The sequence below is a fragment of the Zingiber officinale genome, chromosome 9A, assembly GCF_018446385.1.
Source record: "Zingiber officinale cultivar Zhangliang chromosome 9A, Zo_v1.1, whole genome shotgun sequence".
Classification (NCBI taxonomy): domain Eukaryota; kingdom Viridiplantae; phylum Streptophyta; class Magnoliopsida; order Zingiberales; family Zingiberaceae; genus Zingiber; species Zingiber officinale.
Genome location: NC_056002.1, coordinates 60,356,633 through 60,362,100, shown reverse-complemented (window position 1 = coordinate 60,362,100; position 5,468 = coordinate 60,356,633). Strand labels below are relative to the sequence as shown.

The 5,468-nt window shown below is 35.0% G+C and overlaps 2 long non-coding RNA genes across 2 annotated transcripts; both read right to left on the bottom strand.

The window, feature by feature from the left end:
• Positions 1-1,214: 1,214 nt before the first annotated feature.
• On the bottom strand, positions 1,215-2,095 carry LOC122021085. The gene is made up of 3 exons (XR_006122444.1): positions 2,043-2,095; positions 1,835-1,876; positions 1,215-1,341 (listed from the first exon to the last, which is right to left on the bottom strand). It is a non-coding gene; the product is annotated as an uncharacterized LOC122021085 (long non-coding RNA).
• Positions 2,096-2,448: 353 nt separating this feature from the next.
• On the bottom strand, positions 2,449-2,726 carry LOC122021086. The gene is made up of 2 exons (XR_006122445.1): positions 2,656-2,726; positions 2,449-2,582 (listed from the first exon to the last, which is right to left on the bottom strand). It is a non-coding gene; the product is annotated as an uncharacterized LOC122021086 (long non-coding RNA).
• Positions 2,727-5,468: the final 2,742 nt, after the last annotated feature.

Below are 5,468 nucleotides of genomic sequence, written 5' to 3'. Positions count from 1 at the left end.
ATTCGGATCATGCTTGCTATTACAGCATACCATGACTATGAGATATGGCAGATGGATGTCAAAACTACGTTTCTGACACTACAAGAAAAAACCCTAACAACAACGATTTTTCACCGTTGTCGTAGCCCATTTGGAACTGTTGTTAAAGGTCGTGTTGTTAAAAGGGGTGCTCAAAGACAACAGTATTTAACCGTTGTCTTTGAAGGCAAAGACAACATTTTTACAACGGTGAAAAACTGTTGTCTTTTCCTTCAAAGACAACAGTTTTTCACCGTTGTCTTTGAGTGTCTACCTTTAATAACAGAGTCTTCAACAACAGTTTTAAACTATCTATGACAACGGTGAAAAACCGTTGTCTTTTTTAGATAAAAAATAAAAAAAAATAATGCATAATTTTCCAATATTATAAATCATTCAAAATACTAAATTTCAAAATAAAATTTAATATACAATTTTCTAACATTCAAAAATAATATATATAACATTCTGAAGAAATTTCATAAGCAACCAACAAAATGATAACACTATTAAAACAAAGGTAGAACAATATAACACGAGATTTTCTGCTTAGATGTCGGTGAAGAGGCAGCTCCTAGTGCTCCTTAATTTGTTAAAGTCTCTCCATTTTTTTAGTTTGTCGGCATTCTTCCAGTACTCTTGAGGGCACCTATTCGAATAAAGATATATATTACAAATTAGAAACTAAACTGTACACGTGATTCTAATTGCACTGCATAAATGTTACATAACCATAAAAACCATTTGATTTAGTCATCTAACAGAAGTGCAAAAAGCGTTATCTATGTAACATAAATGGTAACCTCTTGAAACAATATGGTGGCTCTTAAATTTCTTATTAAGCAGAATTTTCATTTTATGTCACTGCATACAAAGCTTCTATTATAAACCATGCAAACATTATTTTTCCCAGTGATCAAGTAGCATTAATTCTAAAAGGTACAATCTAATACAAGCGTTCCCACACACTCCATATATTGCTAAGGAGTAAGTCATACATTAAATTCTAAAAGGGACCATTAAAGGAAAGAATACCTTAAATAAAAATGAATCCAGAAAGTATCATTCCATATGCACTAATAGAAATCTTCGTTTATAGCCAACTGCAAATACATTTCATATTTATTTAAAATTTTAATAACATAATAAATTTAAAAAATTTATAATATTTCACTGAAAGATTAATTAAAATCACACCAGATGATAAGGTCGAGCTATCATTCCTCCAAGTGTATCCTAGAATCTTTGTAATGAGCACGTTGAGACGGAATATGTCATTGAGTACATAAAAGCTCCCTGAGGTGTTGGAATCAGATGAAACATCTACAAAAATAAGCACCATTGATTAATAAGTCATTGATTAATTAGATAATGGAATATACAAATAGAGATTAATTAAAATAAATAAAGGATCTAACAATTACCACTATAATTGACTAAAATTAACAATCAAGAGCTAGGTTGAAGAATGTTTTAAAACATTCTTCAATGTATAAGGAAGCAACTAGAAGTGTTTAACATCTCATGAATTGAAAATAATGTAAATGCAAACAAATTCATAGATCAAATAAACAAAAACGGGACAACTCTTCAACAAATTTCTATAATCAAGTGATATAAACAAACTACAGAATTTCATGCGTGGGTAAATCTCGAGTCAAATGCCAATTGAAAGATCAATGTAAAACATGGCATAGACAAAGAAAGGAACATAGGAATACAAAGCAGTAGGTAAAAACATGTCTATTGAACTGAAGAAAAGCTATCATATCGTGTATGCTAAAAATCACCAAATGGTTACTAATTATTTAATTACCTGATGCTTTGTGGCAAGCAAGTGCAGTTCAAAAGCCAGCACCTACATCCAAAAACAAATGCTGAAAATATCAAAATTATTCTATATTTTGCCAAATATAATCTTAGATGAGTGAACTACCATATAGTTTGGGTTTAAATATTTCCAAACACTAGCCGGACTTGACAATCAATTTCACATACAACAATTACAGAAGAGTTGAACTTACTTTTGTATCGCTCTCCAATGCAGCTTTTGCTGAGCTCATTCCACCTCCGTATATGCAAGTTGATGCAAGAACTAAACAAGTATTCCAAATTATAAACTTTGGAATAAACAAGGGAAAAGGTTATACCCTAGGATTGCCCTTTCGGAAGTTATGTATGTCAAAGATATTGAAGCACCGCTTGCCATGTTTAACGGAGACATCCAAAACAAAGTGAAGATGAGATATTAAATCTATGTGCCAACAAGAAAAGGAATTGTTTGATAACTTTATTTTGGGTTTTATTATAACTACTAGCATTGCTTTATTCTGTCCGTAGAGAAGAAGATATAATGATGGATTGATAATGATGTTCTTGTCAGGATCTCAAGTTGAAATATACACACAAATGGAACATGCAATTGTTTTGTTTTCATGGAATCAAAAGAAACCTGGATTCATTATTGGAAGAAAGTGCCGAAGCAGGGAGACAAAAGAGTAACTCGAAGCTGAAATTGTAGCAAGATACCCTCTTCTAGATGTCTCCAAGAGTGGCTTCGTTACCTATTTATGAAAACCATAATTTAGAAATAAAGTAAAAAAAACATCATGATTATATGATGGTGTAAGCTAGTACCTCTGGTCCATTGGCAAGAGAATGCACGAGGATGTCAATCCTTCCAAAATCTTTCGTCACAGCCTCTGCTATTTCCTGCACCAAGCAGAAGAAGGCATCAGTAACACAAGAGCATGTGAAAAATCAAATGAATTATCATTCCAGGCTTTAGTTCTGTTTACACAGTCTCTTGGAGAAAAAATGTTTAATTAGCGTACAGAAAAGGGAATTCAAGTTCTGGTGAAAACAAGGAGTTGGTGTCTACCTTAACAGTCCAATTTGAGGATCCAGCATAGCGTTTGTTTGTCTTGACCTAAAATAAACATCATACAAGCTGCTGATTATGATCATAAATTGGAATAAGTGCCAGGAACCAATTTTATCAAAAGTTTCTTTTACATACATCTTCAAGAACATCATCAGGTGTATCGCAAACGGCATCAAGAGGATATACTTTGACAATATCCATCAGTGAGCCATTTGGCAATATGTAAATACAATCTGAGAAAGATTACTACTGAACATGAAAGAGAAAAAAAAATAAATCCAACCATGTATGCTCCTGATAATAGAGGAAGGCATACTTCCGTGACTTATCAAATTTGTCACACCTTAAGCTTGTCTCAAATATGTTCAGTGCCTATTGATGAATGATCCAACAGAAGGCTTATATTCCAATGTTTATCTAATTACATAATGACAGAATAAACATGACTTCGGAAGCACCTACAGGCACCCATGTACCAACAAGTATTTCTGCCCCAGCAGCGGCAAGAGCCTTTGTGATTGCCCAGCCATAACCATTATCATCAACAACTCCAGCAATAAATGCCCTTTTGCCTAAATAAGAACACATTATCATCAGTATTCCCAGCAACCAAAATGTCATAAAATTTAGGAATCAAGCACATAATCTAAATTATAAACATCACAAGCATCATGAATAATTACCAACAACAAACACAACTAATTAACTTCTCTACTATATTCACAGTCAACAAAATCAACCAATTTATGATTAAAATTCCTATAGTTATTCAACCAAAATAGATCAAATTAATTAGGAAAAAAGAAAAGGGCAAGAGTTTCAAAAGTAGGTAGTGATGTCGCTGCCTCACGACAGGACACTGCCCGACAAGGAATTGACCCCTTCGTGTGCGAACCGACTGCCTGGCGAGGCATGGCCCCCTCGTGTGCCTCCATTTACAAACTAGCCGTAAGTGAACTAGCAGCCTGGCGAGGTTGTGGCCCTCTTGAGTGCGGCCACAGGCGAAGCGATCGCTCGTCGCCTGGCGAGGCAGCGCGCGGTGCTGCGGAGAGGGAAGAAATAAGAAATAGGTTACCTTTGAGCTCATCTTGGTTGCTGCGGAGTGGGAAGAAACCTGTCTGCGTTGAAGGAAAGAAGGGAGTGGGAGAGGGAAGAAAATGGGCGGTGCTGCAAGGAGGAAACGAAAGGATCAAGAGGATCGCGTGGGTGGAAAGATATTTGGAATAGGTCTAATATGATTATAATTATAATGACACTTACAAAATGTGTCATCATACACCATCTAATATGATATTTTTCTAAAAATTTAATTAGTTTTTATAAGTGTCATTATAATTTATTTATATTGACACTTTTTAATAGGTGTCATGAAGAAAGTGTTATAATAAATTATTTTTCTAGTAGTAGAGGAGCGTCTTTCACGGAGGAGTCGCGAAGGAGGAGTCGGAGATAGGTTTTTGTTCATTGAAGAGTCACAAAGAAGTGGGTTTTTAGGTTTTTTTTTCATGAAGTTAAAAAAAACTATTGTGTTTTTAGGATTCAACAACATTCAATAGACAACAGTTTAATAAAACTGTTGTATATTATCACATAAGCAACACTAAAAGACAATAGTTTTTTAAAACCATTATCTTTGACACACATTAGACAACAGTGTTTTGAAAAACTATTGTTATTTAAAAAAACATTATGGTGAACAATAACAGTTTTCAATAAAACTGTTGTTAAATGGAAAAAAGACAATAATTTCTTGAAAAATAGTTGTCTATTAGGTGTGGTTAAATCCAGAAATTCTTGTAGTGTGAATGGAAACCTACTCGAGGATGTGTACATGACACAACCTGAGGGTTTTGTAGATCCACAGCATACTAGCAGAGTATGCAAGCTGCACAGGTCCATTTATGGACTAAAGCAAGCTTCTCAAAGCTGGAATCTTCGATTCGATGATGCAATCAAACAATTTGGTTTCATCAAGAATGAAGATGAACCTTGTGTCTACAAGAAGGTTGCTGGAAACACAGTTGTCTTCCATATATTGTATGTGGATGACATATTACTCATTGGGAAAGACATCCCTTTGCTGCAGTCTGTCAAGACTTGGCTAGGGACTTGTTTCTCAATGAAGGACTTAGGTGAAGCATCCCGCATTCTAGGCATACAGATCTATAGAGATAGAACTAAGAGATTGTTTGGCCTAAGTCAAAGTACATACATTGACAAGGTACTCCTTCGGTTTGCCATGCAGAACTCTAAGAAGAGATTTCTGCTGATGTCACATGGTGTGAGTCTTTCGAAGACTCAAGGTCCCTCTTCTAGAGAGGAGAGAGACCGCATAAATCAGATCCCTTATGCCTCAACCATAGGATCTATCATGTATGCCATGATATGTACTCGTCCTGATGTCTCGTATGCTTTGAGCATGACGAGTAGATACTAGTCAGATCCAGGTGAAAGTCATTGGATAGCGGTCAAGAATATTCTTAAGTACTTGAGAAGGACTAAAAAATATTTCTTGATATATGGAGGCAATGATGAGCTAGCTGTAAAGGGTTACAGTGAAGCCAGC